We start from the raw sequence: 21,807 nt of genomic DNA, 5'->3' as shown, positions 1-21,807 counted from the left end.
TACGTTGAAAAAACTGGTTTGGACTGTCTCTATCTAGAATGCTAGATACATTGCCAAAATGCCTGATCTCTACTTAGAGAAGCCAACAGGAAGTTTCAGGGATGGGTAGGAGTCTGCTGGAACCAGTTCTAACCAGTTTTCAGAACAAGTTATTAAATTATCAGTATAATATATAATATAAATATATTGTATAGTATATTAAATATATCATATGAGGTTATTAAATTATCATCTTTCAGAAATAACTAATTGCAACAAATCAAGGTTTAATTATTTGTTTTATGGATTGTCTACACTTGAGAAGATTAATAATGTACATACTCCCCCTTCAAATCCTGGTTGTTAACTATTTACTAGCATACCCCTTTCTTATTCTATAAACATTACTTGAGTTCAAAAGGTGTTCTGTAGAGGCAGCTTTAATCTCTGAAATGAACTCATTACCAGACTAATTGACCACAGGATAAATATGATAATGATGAATATTATATAGCATTTCAAGATTAGTAAAGTGCTTTATATTCATTATCTTATAAGGTAGAATAGAAGATGGGAGATCCTGTCCTCTTGAAGAAAAGACAGGATATTTGCTAAATCACTAAGAAGATGTATTCAAGCTCCCCACTGGAACTGTAGCTCTTGAAAAGGTTAATGACTTCAAGGCACTGAATAAGAATTAAGTGAAGGTTGTCATTCCTACAGCCAAATTTAAATATGTTATCGCAATTCATTAATGTGATTGTCAGGATAATTAAAGTTGTAGTGTTAAAATTGCTCACTAAAAACCAGAAAAGAGAAAAACTGCATGAAACTTTTTTCCAAGTCAAACTTCCTTTTGTAAGGAATTAGATTTTCCCTTCAAAGTATTCTACCATAATTATTTCTTTTTTTAAGTCTAGAGAGAAACAGCCTCCAAAATATATTCTGGATTTAGTAATTTTTTAAAATAATCATTATCTAAAAAAAAACTTTAATCAATTTGAGAATCTTCTCAATATAGATATAAAAGAAAAAGTTCTTAAAATAAGTAACAAGAAAAGGACTTAACTTGTCAAATGAAATCAAAGCTACAAAAAGTTTTAATTTTATCTTCTCAGGAACAGAGCATCTCTAGCATCAGTTCCGGCAAAAATTCTACTCCTTTAGTTAGGAAGAAGTCTCAGCAAGAGATATATACAATGAGTACTACTCATTGACACTACTGTGTCACTACTGGGTCTGTATTCAAAGAGATCATTAAAAAAGGGGACATGACCCACATATGCAAAAACGTTTGTAACAGCTCTTTTTGTGGTGGCAAGGAATTGGAAATTATGTGGATGCCAATCAATTAGGGAATGGCTGAATAAATTATATATGAAGATAATGGAATATTATTGTTTTGTCAAAAACAAAACAAACAAACAAACAAACAAACAAAAAACGAACAGGCTGATGTCAGAAAATCCTGAAAAAACTTAACACGAACTGATGCTGAGTGCAATGAACAGAACAGAACAGAACACTATATATAGTAACAGCAAGATTAAGTGATAATCAACTATGATCTACAAGACAGGTGGGAAGGGAGATTGGTACCAAGTTGTAAAAGACTTTAAATGTTAAAAAGATAAAAAGTTTCTATTTGATCCTGAAAACAATGGGGAGTCACTGAAGTTTACCAAGCAGGGTCATGATATAGTACCACCTTGCATCCTAGGAAAATGTCTTTGTGGAAGATGAATTAGAGAGGGGAAAGACTTAAGGGATATCAATTAGGTCTCCCTAGAAGAACTGGAGGTTATTGCAATGGTTTCAGGTTAGAGGTGATGAAAACCTGAATTAAAACTGTGGCTATGTGGGTAGAAAAAAGGGGAAATTTTTCTGTGAGAGATAATGTGGAAGCAGAAATGAGAAGATTAAGCAACTGTTTAGATAGGTATGGTGGCAGTGAGTAAGAAGTCAAATACCAAAACGTTGAAAATTAGAAGGATATGGATAATTACTCTGAACAGAAAGTTTTTTATTTCTCAGAAGTAAGGTGGTTTTCTGGGGAAACACAATGAACTTTATGTTGGAAATGCTGAATTTGAGCTGTCTATAGGAAACAAGTTTGAAATATTCAATAGTTGGTAATGTGGGACTGGGCTTCAGGAGAGAAAATAGAACTGAATATATTAATCTGAAAATCATTAGCACAGAGATGATATTTAAATCATGGATGGAATAAGAAAGAGAGTTGGTTACTCATATCAAAACAATTTATGTATAATGACATAGCAATAACTTTTAGCAACTAGCTCAATATTAATGGGATCCCAACTTTTTCATTACAATATCTAATTAGGTTCATTAATTCAAGTTATTATTCTTTAGCAGTGAAGTTTTCCATGCCATATTTACTTATATTTTACTCTAACATGTATATATATATAAGCTGCCATCTGTAACTAATAAAAACAAAACAAGATCACAGATTGTTTTAATTTCCTGCCTGCTATCAGCACTGAGTAGGTAACCCTGGAAACCAGGATTTGAAACATCATTTCTCATTATTGATTATAACCAACAAAGGACATAGAGAAGTCATCCAGAGCACTCTCCAAGTTAAGGGTTTGTTCAAAATAATTCAAATACATCAGCTCCAAGTTTATTTTTATTTTTAATTTATTTTAAATCGTCATTTGCTGTCATTATCTTAAGGATGAAAGCAAGCAAAAACCCATGATATAATTTGCTATCTCTTATTGTTTTATTTTTAAAGTCTCCTTTTGAAAATACAGTATAAATTAAGGGTCCCTAGGGATTACCAGACCCTGAACTATGAAGTAGTATTCATCAAAGTCATTTGATAATTGCTAACAAAATAGAAAAGGAAATCAGTGGAATATTCCTGGTAAGCAAAAAAAAAAGAATAACCAAAAAATTCAGTATCTTATAAAGACAAACACATACATTACTGTGAAAACTACTCTTTTTAAATAACTAATTCAAAAACTAGAAGGCAGTCTTGCAGAAATTAGGGTTAAAATATCTTACTCATCATAACCACAGTAAGCTCAATTGTATACCATATATATCCTCAATACAAAGGATTATACCATTTAAAATAAAATAAAAGTGGGATCAGGTATCTTTTATAATTATTAGTCTTCCTAAATCTTGACCCCATATTTAACCAGTTCCACATTTTGGTTATTTTATAATCATGAATCCCTTACCCAACCCCAACTCTGGATTATTTACACTTTCTATCCTCCCTGTTCCCACAGATACATTACATAATGATACTAAAGGAAGGCAGAAAACTGAATACAAATTTTATATCTAATTTCAACTGGTCCCTCAGTGGATCAATACAAACTTTTTCTTCTCTCTTCTACCAAATTGATTTTCTATGCCACCTTCCTGGACTAGCAGTTCCTAACCTTCTTCAGTCTCTTCTCCAGACTCCCCAACAATACTCCCCTGACTCCTTCAATTGAGAAAAATAGAGCTCACTTCCTGTGAGTGCCCTCTTCTCCCCATCTTTACAATTCCAAAGCTCTTAACATCACCATTCTTCTCATTTTTACTCTGGTTTCTTTACTTTTAATTTTTTGTTATAAGTGGGCATCAATATAAATAAGCGCTAGAATTGATCAATGTCCATTTCAGGAAGTTTCTTCTCAGAATCTAGGAAAGTATTTGGATCTATATAGTCTTTGCAATATTCTACTGAGTCATTCTGTTCATCATCTTTATTAAGACAAACTCCCAGAAATCCTCCCATATCCCATCTTTTTCAACAAATTACCCCTATAATCCTCCCTTTCTTGTTCTCTAACTTTTAAATTTTCTTTCCTACTGTCTCCTTCCCTTCCACCTTACATATATATTCTAGTCTCATCTTTAAAAATCATTTGGCCCTACCGTCTTCTTGAGCTTTTTGCCTATATTTCTCTAATCCTTCCAAGCCGCTCATCCAGAAAACACTATTATCATTGTCTCCATTCTCACTCTTTGAAGCTATCAATGATTTCCTTATCATTTAATCCAAAACCTAATCTTAATCTTCATTTGACACTGTTGTCTAAACTCTCCTCCAAAATACTTTTTCTCCTCTGTGATTTCATAACACTGCTCTCTCTCTTTGTTCTAGCCGTCTTACTGACTGATGACTGTTCCTCAATCTCCTTTGCTGTATCATCATCCATGTTCCACCTCTTCACTGTGGGTGTGCCCCAAGATTCTGTCCTGGGATCTTTTCTTTTTCTATATTCTCCATCTTGGTGACTTCATCAATCCCCATGGATTCTATTATCAGCTCTAGATCAAAATTTTCTCCCCTATCACTAGTAGATATTTTGACATTTTGAATGTCCCATTTGATCTCAAACTCAACATGTCTAAAACAACTAATCCCCCAACCTATCCTTTTTCCTAACTTCAGTATTTCTGATGTGGCCATAATCAGTTTCACAACTTTGGAATCAACTTCAACCTTTCATTGTAGATCATATACCAAACCTTCTTGATTCTGCTTCTACAGAATCCCTCCCATTTAGTACCTTTTCTCACACATCTTTTCCTTCTCTCTACTCATATAGTCATCATCCTAGTTCAGGACTTTATTACTTCAGGACTAGATTATTGAGCAATGGTCTATGACTTAAATCTTATGTCCAATTCATCCTCCACTTAGTTGTCAAAATGACATGGGTTTAAAAACATGGGTTTGGCCATATCATCATCTTGATCAATAAACTCCAGTCCCTATAATCTAAACTCTTCTGTTTGGCATCTCAAGCTCCTCACAATCTGACATAACCCTCATTTCCAGAATTATTATGCACTTTATAGTTTATGGTTGTCTAGTAATTACTGACTAGTGAAACTCCATTTCATGTATACAATGACTACAAAGTCATTAAAAAGAAGTAGAATTCATAATATAGAAAAACCAATAAAGGTCCCAGAGTACAAATGATTAAAAACTTCTCTTTCCTTCTTGGCAGAGTCTTAAAGAATGGTAAGACAGAATATTACATATATCATCAAACATAATAAAGTGGAAATTTTTGCTTATTTTTTCTTTTTAAGAAAGTAATTTTCAATCTGTAAGGAAGTGGGAAACAACTGAGGTAAGGACAAAAGGTGTGAATAAAAAAAATTTTTTTAAGGAAATACAGGTGCAGCGAGGTGGCACAGTGGATAGAGCAGTAGCCCTGAAGTCAGGAGGACCTGAGTTCAAATCTGGTTTGAGACACTTAAAATTTCCTGGCTGTGTGACCCTGGGCAAGTCTCTTAACCACAATTGTCTAAGTTAAAAAAAAAAACAACATATATATGTATATATAGTACAACAGGGCACTATAGTAGCCTACTACGAGTACTACTAATGGCCCATTTACAGTACCTATGCAAACATTCTATTAAGCATCCATCCTATTCTAAGCTGAAAAAGAAAAAAATTAGTATGTGGTATTTGACTTAAAAAAAAACTTGGATTCTAACTGATAACATATGCAAACATTAATTTTTTTTAAAAAAGTACTGACAAGTATTCTGAGAAGAAATTAGGTAAATGGAAGAAAATATATGTAGTGTTGATGCACTTTCTATTGGGAAAAAAAGAAAGAACTCTAAAAAGATATTTGTTTTGGAGAAGTGATTGCAGGAACAATATTATTGCTTAATGATTATTTCCAAAATAGAGACCTAAGAGGAAGCTAATCACCTTCCTTTGGTTGTCATCTTCTTCAGGGATAGATTGACATCTAAAAGGAGAACACAGAGTACTCAACATGATGTTGCTTCCTTATGATGTAAAGTGGTTTTGAAACAACTCTGTTCACAAGTTATATGAATTATAATAACCATTCACAGGTTATCTGTTTTAATGACTCATTAAATAGACTACTGAAATCCTATTTGAGTACTTAACTTCAGACACTGCTTCCAGGTATCAACTGAAACATCTGTATGGAGCCATTACAAAGCTCCTCTTATCATTCTCATTTAATTATGTGAAATATTTTAATCACTCTAATTTATTGAAAAATACTTTGGAACACATAAACCCAACACTTCCTTTTTGAGCTTCCCCTATGATAATTTAAACACTGATACATTTCCTGGTAATAGCTTTTTTTCCTGCCTGCTTCATCTGTGCAATCAGAGCATCAGAAAATATGAAAATTGGGAGGGATCACAGAGGCCATGAAATCACACTCATTGTAAAAGGAAATCTACACTACCCCAAAATATGTGACAAATGATAGTCCAACTTCTGACTAAAGACTTTTATGGTGGAAGAACTCAGCACCTAACTAACTTTCAGAAAAGTCTAATTGTTAGGAATTTTCTGACATTTACCCTAAATTTGTTTATTTGCCACTCCCTTCCATTGCTACTGTTTTAGCCCTTAGAGGCCATGTGACAACCCTTCAAATAATTACATATGACTACCAGTATTCTCTTTCTTCCCATCCTTCTTTTCTCCAAGCAAAATATACTCAATTCCTTCAATCAAACTTCATTATGATGGACTTTGAGTCCTTCATTATCTTGATTGCTCTTCCTTGGACATTCTACAATGTATTCATGGATTTATTTTTTAACCATTCTACTTAATTCCAGATGAGGGCTAACAAAAGCAGAGTTTAATGAGACTATCACTACCCTACTTCCCTGATGCTTTATCTGTCCCTAAGTCAGTTGCAATTTAGGGCTTGGTACAGTGGGCTCAGTAGTCAAGATAACTTGTATTCAAATTTAGCCAGTTTCCTCATTTGTAATCAAATTCCTATTTTTTTCCCATCCCAGCCTCACCCTCTGAGTCTATCCCAGTTCTGGCTATGGAGTCATTTGTAAACGTTTCTCCTAACCATGTGATTAGCAAACCAAAACAAGTTACCATGTCTATCCATATTACATTTTCCCCCCCAAAGCATTTCTATTACATGTCATCACAACTCTTCCAGGAGAATCTCCACCCTCTTCCACATGAGAGATTTGTATCAGTCAAGCAAATTGATGTACTTCATCCGTGTACCACACAAAACACTCCCTCTCTAGACTCTGTGCTGACTGTGCTTCATTCCTTAAATGTTCTCCCTCTTCCCCTCCACTTCCTAGCTTCCCTTGGCTTTCTTTTATACAGCTCAAATTCTACCTTTTGCAAGAAGACATATCCAATTCTCCCAAGTATTTATGCTTTCTCCTTTGGAATTAATTGAAACTGGAGCACAAAGACATGCTGTTTTTAGGAGGGGAAAAAAAAAGAATATTCCTTCATTTTCAAGAAATCTAAGATCTTTCCATCTGGAAGAACAGAAGCTAAAAATATCACTACAAATGTTAGGAAAGTATGAATATCCTAAATAACCTTGAATTTGACCTTCTTAGCAACAAATTCCTTAGCCACATGGAGGTGGGGCTGAACTATTTTGTTTGAACACATTCACTGTCATAACTCACACATATGGGGTCATGGCAAGTTGGAGATTTTTCAACTCCCAGAGGAATTTCCTGAATCCTTTCCTCCTTGGCTTCTGATTTATCCTCAGTATCCAATATCTGTTGCTTTCAAAAAGAAATAGAAATAAAATAAAATAGGTGGCTATTCATTTCAACTAAAATATTTTTGATTACTTTATGTGCTCAATACAGGCTATCCTCCATTCCTAGAAAACCTTTCCTCCTCATCACTACCTCCTAGATTCCCTAGCTTGCTTTAAAGCTCAACTGAAATATCTGCAGAAATGTTTTGTTTGACTATTCATATTCGTTACAAAGGTTTTGTTTTTCCTTTTACTCAATGGGATGAGGGGAATGGGAAGGGAAAAAGGAACCAGGGATAAGATTGTTAAGGAAAAAAAATGTATGGGGAGGAATCAAAAATTAGCCTGAGTACAACTTTTTACATGAAGTCTTTCCTAACTGCTCCCCATCCTTTCCTCAAATTACTTGTAAAATTTACCATTTATATACTTTGTATTCACTTATACATACTGTTTCTCTAACAAGGGCTATTTTGTCTTTATATGCCATCACCCAGAATGACACTTGGCACATATTAGGTACTTAATAAATATGTTTTGGGGCAGTTGGGAGGTACAGTGGATAGGGTGCAGGGCCTGGAGTCTGACTGTTCTTCTTGAGTTCAGATCTGGCCTCTAACACTAACTGGGTGACACCCAGGCAAGTCATTTAACTCTGCTTCAGTTTCCATCTGTAAAAAGAGCTGGAAAAAGAAATGGCAAACCATTCCATTGCCTTTCCAAGAAAACCTCAAATGTGGTCATGAAGAGTTAAACACAACTAAAATACCTTAACAAAAACAAACAACAAAAATGTTTATTAGCTACTTGATAGTTGACTAAGCACTCTGCTGGGTGAGAGGAAAATGCAAAAGGAATGATATAATCTTTAACTTCAAAGAACATATTAACTTGGAGACATGAGAGTTATCCATTAACATTTTAAAATGTGACAAAGATAATAATAATAATAGCTAGCATTGACATAGGGCTTTAAGATTTGCAAAATCCCTTTATAACTATCATTTTAGTTCATTCTCACAATATCCCTGCAAGGTAGGCACTATTATTAATTTCATTTTGCACATGAAATAATTGAGGCAGAGGTTAAGTGTTTTCCCAGGGTCACACAGCCAATAAGTATCTGAGGCTACATTTGAACTTGGTCTTCCTGATTCCAGGCTCAGTATTCTATCTGCTGGACTCTCTAACTGTCTCTTACACACACACAAGTATATGTATATGTTTATATGAAATAATATGTGAAAGACATTCACACAGAATAAGAGTTAGTTCCATATATCTCAGAGGCAGCTTCATGCAGACACTTAAAAGGGACCAGAGAGACTATCTAGTCCAAGGAAGATCTGTGGAAGCACACTAAGATCCCTACTTCCCTGTCCCTATTTTTAAAATATTAAGAAAACATTTTTCTCCAAATCCTGGTCTAAAGCTTTGGACTAATCTGAGTGAGAAAACTATATCAATTTTTAAGTATCAATTTGCTGAACTGAAATCTTTTTTTGCACCATTCTTATCAAAGACATTACCCATTCCTAAGACTGATAAGCTCAGGAAGGCCTTCCCTGCATAAGTAATTAGGGAGGAAGTCTGCACATTTCAGTTAATAGAAGTATGAATTCACCTTTGATCAAATAAAAAGAAAAATCTTTGGAGAAAGTAGGAGAAAGAGGCATTAAATGGTTTTAGGAAAATTATTCCTTTGGTTGGCATAGTGACATTTTAAGTCATTTTTATAATTAAACTATTATCTAAACGGAATCCTTTCTTAATCTTTACTCTGTAATTTTATCTATTATTTAAGAATATTATATATTAAAATAACAAATATCATGAATAACTTTAAAAAGTTTGTTAGAGTTGAAAAACATTAGAATACTCTGAGCTTTTTTGCTATCCCTCTTGAAGCAAGAAATATTTAGAATTAGTTTAATTTAATTAGTAAAAATTATTTCTGGAAATTTAATACCTAAAATCTAGAGTATAGGTTTTTTTTCTTCAATAACCCCAACCCACCTAATGTAGCCCATTCTATTATCAGTTCTAATTTAAGGGAAATTTTTCCCACCACTAAGCCTAAACAGGAGTCTGCAACTTCTATCTATGTCCTAGTTCTGCCCTCTGGAGTTAAGCAGAACAAGTCAATCATTTCCTCACTCATTAAGCACTTACCAAGTATTTATAACATATGAGGCAAGAAGAGGCAGCATGGTGGAACTGTTAGAGAATCAGCCTTGGAGTCAGGACATTTTGGTTTCAAGTCTGACTCTGATATATAGCCTTTATATGATTCTTTTCAAATCTCTTAACTTCTCAGTGCTCTGACTATATATATTGCAGAAGAGCTGCCCTCTTTGTTTCCCTAAACTAATAAAAGCACAAATTTGGCAATACTGCTCTCCTTACCACAAAATTTGCTATGACTGTGAAAGGCACTGAGGATGCAGAGTGAAAAATTAAAGTTCTTGCCCTCAAAGTAGTTTACTTTCTAGGGGGAAAATAATATATATAGTCCTGAATAAAGAGAAACACATACAAAGCAAATACAAAGTAATGGAGGTTTGATGCAAAATAATAATAAAACAATAATGAAATAATAAGGTTTTACAGGAGATCAGGAAAGGCCTCATATATTGTTGTATTTGGTTGTATTTGAGTCAAGCTTTGAAGGGAGTTAAGGTTCCTAAGAAATGAAAATGAGGAAGAAGTACATTCCAGGAATGGAGAAAGCCTGTACTGAGCTAAAAAGATGAGAGATTGACAAGAAAATAATGCAATTTAGCTTTAAGATAGAATGTGTAAAGAATAGTAATGTATTATAAGCCTTGAGCTGGAGTGTTTTGCAAGTCAAAATAGTTTCCTTTTTTAGCCTAGAAATCATTATAGTTTTTTCATTAGAGAATTGACCTAATCAAATCCATACTTTTAAGAATAAAAATGGTAGCTGCATGGAGAATGAACTGAAAATCCATTATAATAGTCAAGGCAAGAAGTTAATAAAAGTCCAAGCTGGGGTAGTATCTGTGTGATTGGAAAGCAGAAGATGTATTCAAGAAATGTTATAGAGATAGAATTAATAAGATTTAAACTGACTATATATGAAAGGTGAGAGAAAGGAAAATGTCAAAAGATTGCTTCATGGCTCCATGCTTGGATGATGGAAAAGATAATAGTGTTCTTGACATTGACAGGGAAATTCGGAAGATAAGTAGGATTTGGGGGAAATAACATGAGTTCTGAATAATTCTTTTCTCCACATGACAGCTCTTCAGATATGCAAAGATAGATACAACATTGTCCCTAAATCTCATTTCCTAAAGACAAACTGAAAATTTCCAAAGATATCCTAAACAAACCTTTCATATGACATAATCTCATCATTCTGTCATCCTCTTTGCCTTCTTCTGGGTACTCTTTTTTTTTTTTAATAATTATAACTTATTATTGACAGAATCCATGCCTGGGTAATTTTTTTTTACAACATTATCCCTTGCACTCACTTCTGTTCTGACTTTTCCCCTCCCTCCCTCCACCCCCTCCCCTAGATGGCAAGCAGTCCTATACATCTTAAATATGTCACAGTATATCCTAGGTACAATATATGTGTGCAGAACCTAACAGTTCTCTTGTTGCATAGAAAGAATTGGATTCAGGTAAAAATAACCTGGGAAGAAAAACAAAACTGCAAACAGTTTACATTCATTTTCCAGTGTTCTTTCTTTGGGTGTAGCTGCTCAATTGAAACTGAGTTAGATCTTCTCTTTGTCAAAGAAATCCACTTCCATCAGAATACATCCTCATACAGTATTGTTGTTGAAGTATATAATGATCTCCTGGTTCTGCTCATTTCACTCAACATCAGTTCATGTAAGTCTGTAGAGGGCTGAAACTCTTGAGTTGTTGCCCTGAAGTCGGTTCAAGCACTTAGGGCTAATTACCAATTGGACAATACTCTATGAGCATGTGCTTGGGGAATGGCTCTTCCCACTATCCTGTGCTGGCTCAATAATTGGTGTGTACAGAGAATTGTAGGAGGGACTGGAGGTGGAGTAAGACTAGCCAGGGTCACTCTCTGGGTGGGAGATGAAGAAGGTAGGTTGGGGAGATTCTGTTTCCATCTAATTCAATCCTACCCCTAAAGACCAAGAATAAAGACTAAGGACTTTTGCTTATCCTGATTCCAGATGATTCTAAGGTATCCAGAGTGCTAATGCGATCATCACATAAGTCTCTCAAAGCCAATCCTGCTGGTCATTTCTTACAGAACAATAATATTCCATAACATTCATATACCACAATTTACCCAATCATTCTCCAATTAATGGGCATCCATTCATTTTCCAGTTTCTAGTCACTACAAACAGGGCTGCCACAAACATTTTGGCACATACAGGACCCTTTCCCTTCTTTAGTATCTCTTTGGGATATAAGCTCAATATTAGCACTGCTGGATCAAAGGATATACACAGTTTGATAACTTTTGGGGCATAATTTTCTGGGTACTCGATGTGTTTTTTTAAAATGTGGTACCTAATAATGAATTATTAAGATTAAAGAAGGTAATATCTTAATTTATTATAATGAGTTATCTTTATGTTTTATTGGAACTAAAGTTTAAAATGACAATGCTTAATGAATTTGAGAATCCCCCATAAAAATGACTTGGTCCCTCCAGTATCAAATGCTAACAGATTGGGAGCTACTAATAAAGACTGACTATTATGGTCAGGGATAGAAGACTTTAAAATTGGGGATATGAAGAGTAAAAAAAAAAAAAGATATCAGAGACAGGCCTTTGGAAAAAAATCACAGGACAATGGGAAAAGTAATAAATTAAGTTAGACATCTTGGGTTTGAATCCTGAGCCTCACAGCTTCCATATGCAAAATGGAGATAATACTTGCACTCCCTTTCCACCAAGATAATTGTGAGAAAAATGCTTTGCACATTCTAAAATGCTACATAAACATGATTTTTATTGAGTTCTTATAAAGCGGTACTAGATGTTCACAAAAAAAAAGTCTGGGAAGGAAAACACAGGTGTAGGTGTAATTGAATAAATCGATCAAGTCACCCCATCTAACTTAAAAAAAGTGATAAAATGTTCAATATTGGACTGAACTCAATCTTGGTTTTTACATTAAGCATGGAATTGGGTTGATATGGCAACTCCAATCTGAGCTAGTTTAAAAAGTCATTGAGATTAGAGAAAAAGTGGTGTTCCAGTAAATTTCCTAAAAGAATTGCTGGGGAAAGAGAAAAGAGAGGAAGAAGTAGAAGCCTTGGTTTAAGCCCTGTCCTAGATTTCCTCCCTTCCCAACTATCTTGGCCAAAGGAGAAGCCTAGAAAGGTCTGGAGGATTTTGGACTTGCCACCTTCCTTCCATGTCCTAGCATGGATCAGCTGACTGACATGTGATATACATTGCTCATCAAGGACAAACGAGACAAATTCATGCCTTCATACAGAATCCAAAAAAGGAATTAAACTATAGCTAATGAAAAGTTCCTGAGCACTTCAAAAATGGAAGGCCATTCCTTCTTACGAATTTTTCTATGTGGAATTAAATGATTAATCAGAGATAGTTTTCAATACATGGTGATTAACACTCAAAATGCAAAACTTAAAAATTCTTTTAAATACAAATAATTCTCCTCCCCAGATCTAGGAGAAACTGGTATCATCACTGTTTCTTTTTGATATTTCTAAAGCAGCCCTAGGAGGTATTTTTTAACTTTTAAAAATATCTATTTTCTTTATTTTCACATAAATGGGAACCAGAAAAACAAAATACTATAACAAGTACAAAGTATATAAATAAAGCTGAATGCTGTGGTTGTAATGACCATGTTTAGAAGACAAAAAGAAAAAAGCATTTATCATGTACCTACTATGTGCTGGGCACTGTAACAGGAATTAAGAATGCAAAAATAGAAATAAAACAGTCCCTATTCTCAACAAGCTTATATCTGTAGGCTAGAATCCGAAAGGTTATTCCTGGATGTCATTCGTTGTGACACTGATGTGAAACCCAGTCTAGACTGCATATCTCAGATGCCTGAGACTCAATCTCCTAAACTTTCAAAATTTCCGAAGTCAACAATCCCTTGATTTAAGGAGTCACCAAATGAAGCCCCAGAGAATGAAGCAAAAGAGGAAAGAGATCACGTTAACAGACCTGCAGCTAAAAAAAAAAAAAAAAAAAAAAAAACAACCTCCTTTTCAACAAGTGGCTAGTCAACCAGAACCAATTACATGATGTCTCTATATGCTCTAATAGAGCTTGTCCTGGAATTCCAAGACTTGCATAACAGGAGGTGCTGGTACAAGTGGGAAACAAACTGTTATATGTTAGAGGATAAAGGAAGTAATCACCAATGACTCACCAGAAACTTACATGATATCAGAGACAAATAAGATAACTATCCATGGCTCCCTTCAAGAACTATCAAGTGGGATCTGGGGCTTCATAAATTTTGTATAAAAGAAGGCTTATGAATAATTGAAGCATTACTTATCCCCCAAATTAATAAAGGGTCACAGGATATAAATAGTTAACTTTAAATCAAAGAAATCCAAGCAATAAACAAGCACATAAAAATGTGACAATTCACTAAAAATTAGAAAAATACAATTAGAATATCTCACATCTAGAGGATTAGTAAAACTGACCCAAAAAAGAAAAGAAAAATGCCAGCTATTAGAGGGGTTACAAAAAAAAAAAAAAAAGCTAACATCTGGAGCTATATATTGATACGGCCATCCTGGGAAGCAATTTGGAACTACGGCTAAAAAGATGTATGAAATTATTCATTCTCTTTTACTCTGCAGTTACCACTTGTAGGCCTATTCTCAAGGGAATCAAAGAAAAAGAAAAGATAATTAATAATTTTAAGTCATTTAACTTCCTTTTACCTTAGATTCCTTCATCTATAAAATGAAGACAATATAATCACCTATTTTATAGGATTGTTGTGAGAGTCAAAAGAAATACGTAAGACACTCTGCAAACCTTTATATTGCTGTTTATGTATAATATATAGGTTTTATATACTAAAACTATATATAGTACCATTATATATATAAGCTATTAGATATACAAAATATTTATGTAGTGTCAAAGAAATGGAAATGAAGGTGGTGCCATCAACTGGGGAATGGCTAAACACTTTCCACAATGATACACAAAGGTTCCATCATATACATTGTTTTGATTGATGAAGCCTCATCCGGTATAAATCCTTCACAGTAATATGTGCTAGTTATATATGATTTGTCCACTATGTTTGAAGAATATTTGTTTTACCTTACTATGTTAGACTCTGGAGATTAGTCAACTGAACTAGCTGCTATCAATAAATACTACTTTTCTCACATTGTAAATTGTTAATCAGCACGTATCAAAACATAATTAGATTGTAATGACTTATTTATAAGAAATATACAAACTACATCTGTGACACACTATCTCTTATCCCTGAACAAGTACTGCTTCAAAATAATGGTGGAACCAAAAAGATTATAGAAATAATCAAATTAAAATAAGATAAAATCAATGCTTCCATTTGCAAGATTTGATTCTCACTAACAAGCATGTTCCTTTATTAAGGTAGGTTGTAGAGAGCTAGAACTCTGGAGAAACATACTTGGAACAAGGTACTAATTCAGAGGAATTGAAAAGACAATGGTTATCTAGTTTAGCATGGTGATTAATAGTTCTCTAGTTCAGTAAATGTACTTAGTACTTAATATAGTTCTACAAGATTGACACCTATGATGAGATAATTATAATGGAGTATATAAGAGTCAACAAGAACTGGATAAAGGAGACATTCCATCTTTGATCAGGCTCCTGGTGGCTCTCCTTCATTTCTCGACTGAAACCAAGTCCCGTCTGAAGGCCCTCCAGAAAGCTAGACAGGCCCCAAGTGAAGGAGACAGACTGTGAGGGAGATAATAAAGAATTTGGACTTTATCCCTAGCTATTCTCATAGTGATTACTCACTGAAACAAAGGCTGGTCCAAACACCTTCAGAAAGCTAAGCAGAACATTAGAGTAGGTAAAGGTAATTTTTTAATTTTTTACAAAAAAAGAACATTATTTTTATCCTGGAACAAGCCAATGACTTGTGCTTTCACTGTATTATCCATTATCAATGGCTTTTAGAGGAAATAGATTTCTAGTCAGACTTTCTAATCTGTTCTAATCCCTATTTTCTAATATATCTGGTATAGTCTACTATTTTGATTTTTTTTATCACAAAATTAAAACCATATATTAGCCAAATTTAATTTTACAAAGGAAGGAATTATGGCTCTTAGCTCTTAGCATCAATTCAGCTATTGACCCTGAAAATAAAACTCATTAAACAGATAAGGATAATAAGGTTTGGTTCAGGAAAGTTCTAAAGAAAGAAAATATCAATCTGACAAAGTGGCCATTTGCTATTACTATCCTTTGAAGCAGATCAGTCCTGTGCCAAAGGTCATGCCACATTCATTTATACTATATGAAATTTCTGGGGAATAATATGGCACTATTTGTAATTCTATCTAACAGAAAAGGCCCAGACTGCTGAGAGTCATTAGTGACTATGAGATATCTATATTATGTAAAAAGGTTTCAGGATGCAACTAAAGTCCCATAACCATCTTATTTTCTCTAGGACTTTTTGTTGGGTTTTTTTTTTAAGTTGCTGCCACCAGGCAAATAAATGCTGCTTCTCATTGAAGGTGTCATCTGTTAAATATATTTCAAGAATAGAAAAATGAACATCTCAGTGTTATATATTATTTAAAATATTCATTCATGGTTTTGTACATTTTTTATTTATCCAAAAAAACTAATAATAGATTTTTGATTTCATTAACTTGAGTATTCTTTGTAATGATGTATCCTTATCCTGTAGGATTCTTGTTCATATTTTTCCCTATATCCTCTGCAAGATGTCTATTTGAAGAACTGGGGGTCATTTGAAAGCTCAAGACATGAATACTAATGGAATATAAAGTTTCTCTATCAGTTATCTCTGTTTCTTGAAGACAACTGTCTACTTTCTTTTCTTGTAATACATCTCTTCAATGAGATCTTATCTGCAGAGGTCTTTGGTAATATATCATAGCCCTTAATGTTACCTTTAATTCTTCAGAGACCGTGATATTGCTTGAATGTTTACCAAATACATTTGCCACTATCACAGAAGATGTTCAGCACACTTTCCAAATAGTCTTATATTTGATTATCATATTCCAGGTTATCTTTTTTTTTAATTAATTAATTTAATGTTATTTAATAATAATTTTATATTGACAGAATCCATGCCAGGGTAATTTTTTTACAACATTATCCCTTGCACTCGCTTCTGTTCCGATTTTTCCCTTCCCTCCCTTCATCCCCTCCCCTAGATGGCAAGCAGTCCTATATGTGTTAGATATGTTGCAGTATATCCTAGATACAATATATGTTTGCAGAACCGAACAGTTCTCTTGTTGCACAGGGGAAAAATGGATTCAGAAGGTAAAAATAACCTGGGAAGAAAAACAAAAATGCAAATAGTTCATATTTGTTTCCCAGTGTTCTTTCTTTGGGTGTAGCTGCTTCTGTCCATCACTGATCAACTTTAACTGAGTTAGATCTCTTTGTCAAAGAAATCCACTTCCATCAGAATACATCTTCACACAATATCGTTGTCAAAGTGTATAATGATCTCCTGGTTCTGCTCATTTCACTTAGCATCAGTTCATGTAAGTCTCTCCAAGCCTCTCTGTATTCATCCTGCTGGTCATTTCGTACAGAACAATAATATTCTATAACATTAATATACCACAATTTACCCAGCCATTCTCCAATTGATGGGCATCCATTCAATTTCCAGTTTCTAGCCACTACAAACAGGGCTGCCACAAACATTTTGGCACATACAGGTCCCTTTCCCTTCTTTAGTGTCTCTTTGGGGTATAAGCCCAGTAGTAGCACTGCTGGATCAAAGGCTATGCACAGTTTGATAACTTTTTGGGCATAATTCCTGATTGTTCCTCCAGAATGGTTGGATTCGTTCACAACTCCACCAACAATGCATCAGTGTCCCAGTTTTCCCGCATCCCCTCCAACATTCATCATTATTTTTTCCTGTCATCTTAGCCAATCTGACAGGTGTGTAGTGGTATCTCAGAGTTGTCTTAATTTGCATTTCTCTGATCAATAGTGATTTGGAACACTCTTTCATATGAGTGGTAATAGTTTCAAATTCATCTTCTGAAAATTGTCTGTTCATATCCTTTGACCATTTATCAATTGGAGAATGGCTTGATTTCTTATAAATTTTGAATCAATTCTCTATGTATTTTGGAAATGAGGCCTTTATCAGAACCTTTAATTGTAAAGATGTTTTCCCAGTTTGTTGCTTCCCTTCTAATCTTGTTTGCATTAGTTTTGTTTGTACAAAGGCTTTTTAATTTGATATAATCAAAATTTTCTATTTTGTGATCAGTAATGGTCTCTAGTTCTACAAGTCTGAGAGATAAACTATCCTATGTGCCTCTAATTTATTTATAATCTCATTCTTTATGCCTAGATCATGGATCCATTTTGATATTATCTTGGTATACAGTGTTAAGTGTGGGTCCATGCCTAATTTCTGCCATACTAATTTCCAGTTATCCCAGCAATTTTTAATCAAATAATGAATTCTTATCCCCAAAGTTAGGCTCTTTGGGTTCGTCAAACACTAGATTGCTGTAGTTGACTATTCTGTCTTGTGAACCCAACCTATTCCACTGATCAACTAATCTATTTCTTAGCCAATACCAAATGGTTTTAGTGACTGCTGCTTTATAATATAATTTTAGATCAGGTACAGCTAGGCCACCTTCACTTGATTTTTTTTTTCATTAATTCCCTTGAGATTCTCAACCTTTTGTTCTTCCACATTAATTTTGTTGTTATTTTTTTCTATATCATTAAAATATTTTCTTGGAAGTCTATTGATATAGCACTAAATAAATAGATTAGTTTAGGGAGTATTGTCATCTTTATTATATTCCCTTGGCCTATCCAAGAGCACTTAATATTTTTCCAGTTATTTAAGTCTGACTTTATTTGTGTGGAAAGTTTTTTGTAATTTTGCTCATATAATTCCTGACTTTCATTTGGTAGATTGATCCCCAAATATTTTATGCTGTTGACAGTTATTTTGAATGGAATTTCTCTTTGTATCTCTTGCTGTTGGATTTTGTTGGTGATATATAAAAATGCTGAGGATTTATGGGGATTTATTTTGTATCCTGCTACTTTGCTACAGTTATGAATTATTTCTAATAGCTTTTTAGTAGAATCTCTGGGGTTCTCTAGATATACCATCATATCATCTGCAAAGAGTGATAGTTTGGTTTCCTCATTGCCTACTCTAATTCCTTTAATCTCTTTCTCAACTCTTACTGCAGAGGCTAGTGTTTCTAATACAATATTGAATAACAATGGTGATAGTGGGCAACCTTGCTTCACCCCAGATCTTACTGGGAAAGGTTCCAGTTTTTCCCCATTGCATATGATGCTTACTGACGGTTTTAAATATATGCTCCTGACTATTTTAAGGAAAAATCCATTTATTCCTATGCTCTCAAGTGTTTTTATTAGGAATGGATATTGGATTTTATCAAATGTTTTTTCTGCATCTATTGAGATGATCATATGGTTTTTGTTTGGTTGATTATTGATATAGTCGATTATGCTAATAGTTTTCCTAATATCGAACCAGCCCTGCATTCCTGGTATAAATCCTACTTGGTCATAGCGTATTATCCTGGGGATGATTTTCTGTAATCTTTTTGCTAATATTTTATTTAAGATTTTAGCATCAATATTCATTAGGGCGATTGGTCTATAATTTTCTTTCTCTGTTTTCAACCTACCTGGTTTAGGTATCAGTACCATGTCTGTGTCGTAAAAGTAGTTTGGTAGGACTCCTTCAATCCTTATTTTTTCAAATAGTTTATTTAGCATTGGAGTTAATTGTTCTTTAAATGTTTGGTAGAATTCACATGTACATCCATCTGGTCCTGGGGATTTTTTCTTAGGGAGTTGGTTAATAGCTTGTTCTATTTCTTTTTCTGAGATGGGACTGTTTAGGATATTAACTTCTTCCTCTGTTAGTTTGGGCAAGCTATATTTTTGAAGGTATTCTTCTATTTCATTTAAGTTGTCGAATTTATTGGCATAAAGTTGGGCAAAGTAACTCCTAATTATTGCTCTAATTTCCTCTTCGTTAGGGGCGAGTTCTCCCTTTTCATTTTTAAGACTAGCAATTTGATTTTCCTCTTTCCTTTTTAAAATCAGATTAACTAAAGGTTTGTCTGTGCAATATAATTTTAAAAGGGAGTTTATTACTTGGATAAGATTTTGTGCTTCCTATATTATGCTGTTTATTCTCCTTTCAAGTCTTCCTCTAATATTCTCATTTTATTTCCTATGCTTTCCAGCAATGTTCTCATAGATTATTTTTCAAGTCTTACTTTATTTGTTTCATTCAGAAATTAAGACAGACCCAGCCAAATATACTTTTATTTGAAACTTTTTTTGTCAATTGTGTAAAGTTACTCTCTCTTTCTGGGTTCCTGTTTTGGGTGTTCTTGACTCTGCAATATTTTTTTTTTATTTGTGTCTTATTTTGTTTCTTCATTATTCTATTCTTACTTATGTAACTAAGCTTTGTGTTAGGGCATACCTCTGTGCCCTTGTGAAAAGAAAAGTGGTCTTTGTTACATCCTTACTTTTATTAGGGTCCTGCTGCTTTTTCTTCCCAAATCTGAGTACTATGTTCTTCAAAAAGTCTTGGGAGCAGCTCAGGCTAGCAAGTTGTACAGAGTGATATGATCCAGGAGCAAACCTAACTCTTTCCCTCCTGATATAAGCCTCATAAATTCCAGATCCCCAAACCAGAATCAGAACAAGATAACCAAAGTCTCCAGGTGTCCACATTTTCATTTCCCTCCCCTAGATACTCAAATGATAATAATAATGATCATGATCATGCTTTAAAATATCTTATTGGATCACAAAAACAACTCTAATGAATAGGTGCTATTATTATCTCCACTTTACAGATGAAGAAACTGAGGTACAAGTAAAATGACTTTCCCAAGGGATTTAAAGTTAGGTCTTCCTAACTACAAATTCAACACACTATCCCCTGTGTCACCTAGTTACTTCGAGATGCAGATTCTAGTGGAAATTAAGACAACTCTGAGATACCACTAAACACTCCTCAGATTGGCTAAGATGACAGGAAAAGATAATGATGAATGTTGGAGGGGATGTGGAAAAACTGGGACACATACATTGTTGGTGGAATTGTGAATGGATCCAGCCATTCTGGAGAGCAATTTGGAACTATGCCCAAAGGGCTATCAAACTGAGTATATTCTTTGATCCATCCGTGTTTCTACTGGGCTTATATCCCAAAGAGATCTTAAAGGAGGAAAAGGGACCTACATGTGCAAAAAATGTTTATGGCAGCCCTTTTTGTAGTGGCAAAAAACTGGAAACTGAGTGGATGCCCATCAATTGGAGAATGGCTAAATAAATTGCGGTTTATCTTTTTGCTGTTGTTTGTTTGCATTTTGTTTTCTTACTCATTTTCTTTCCTTTTTGATCTGATTTTTCTTATACAGCAAGATAACTATAAATATTTTTACATATATTGGATTTAACATATTTAACATGTATAACAACATATATTGAATTGCTTGCCATCTAGTGGAGGGGCAGGAAGGAAAGGGGAAAATTTGGAACACAAAGCTATGCAAGGATCAATGTTGAAAAATTATCTGGCCATTTGTTTTGAAAATAGTTTTATTTAAAAAATATATATATATTTTTTAATATGTAGAGTCTAGATTTGCCTGGCCTATCCCTGATCCATGCTCTAGTAACCTTCTATGCATTATGTTCTAGATGTTTTAGGAAATGAAGAGATGGCTGGACTGAGGCGTCTCCTTAAATGGAGGTTCTGGAAAGACTCTGGGCCCCTCCAATTAAGGAAAGAGTCCCAGGAGCAGAGGTACTGAACAAATGTAAGTTCCAGGACTGAAATGATCTTCCAGGATGAAAAGGTTCTTGAGGTTTGATGATGTCCAGGGAGGATTGAATTGTTGTGCTTTCAATCACTCAGTCATTTTAAGGTCTAGTGTAATTATTTTTAAGGCTTTTTAAAGATCTGTCTGCAGTGAGATTTGTGATATTGTATAGGAAGTAGGCAAGTACTAAAAAAGGAACCCCAAAACTCTA

The 21,807-nt window shown here is 34.1% G+C and overlaps 1 protein-coding gene across 1 annotated transcript in view; it reads right to left on the bottom strand.

Annotated features, from left to right (window-relative positions):
• GCH1 (GTP cyclohydrolase 1) overlaps positions 1–21,807 on the bottom strand; it is a 69,514-nt gene that overhangs the window by 26,930 nt on the left and 20,777 nt on the right. The window lies entirely within an intron of this gene.

The sequence above is a fragment of the Antechinus flavipes genome, chromosome 2, assembly GCF_016432865.1.
Source record: "Antechinus flavipes isolate AdamAnt ecotype Samford, QLD, Australia chromosome 2, AdamAnt_v2, whole genome shotgun sequence".
NCBI classification, from domain to species: Eukaryota; Metazoa; Chordata; class Mammalia; order Dasyuromorphia; family Dasyuridae; genus Antechinus; species Antechinus flavipes.
Note: the sequence above shows the minus strand (reverse complement) of the source record. Positions and strands in the feature narration are given on the sequence as shown.